The following is a 433-nucleotide window of genomic DNA, read 5'->3' as shown; positions in this document are numbered from 1 at the left end:
ACCAGACACATAGAATCACATACATTCTGCTCTGTTATAACCTAACATACCAGACACATAGAATCACATACATACTGCTCTGTTATAACCTGACATACCAGACACATAGAATCACATACATTCTGCTCTGTTATAACCTGACATACCAGACACATAGAATCACATACATACTGCTCTGTTATAACCTGACATACCAGACACATAGAATCACATACATTCTGCTCTGTTATAACCTGACATACCAGACACATAGAATCACACAGATACATATTTGTTCATTATTATTAGTATGTTAATAATAGCTTGGATTTATATTGTGTCTTTCAAGCAAACCCACGGATGCAAAATACTACTACTAATATATTATTATATTATATTATTATAATAATAGTAGTAGTAATAATAATAATAGTAATAATAATAATTTAGGTGT

The sequence above is a fragment of the Notolepis coatsorum genome, assembly GCF_963971535.1.
Source record: "Notolepis coatsorum genome assembly, chromosome: 2".
Lineage (NCBI taxonomy): Eukaryota > Metazoa > Chordata > Actinopteri > Aulopiformes > Paralepididae > Notolepis > Notolepis coatsorum.
This window is presented reverse-complemented; position numbering follows the sequence as displayed.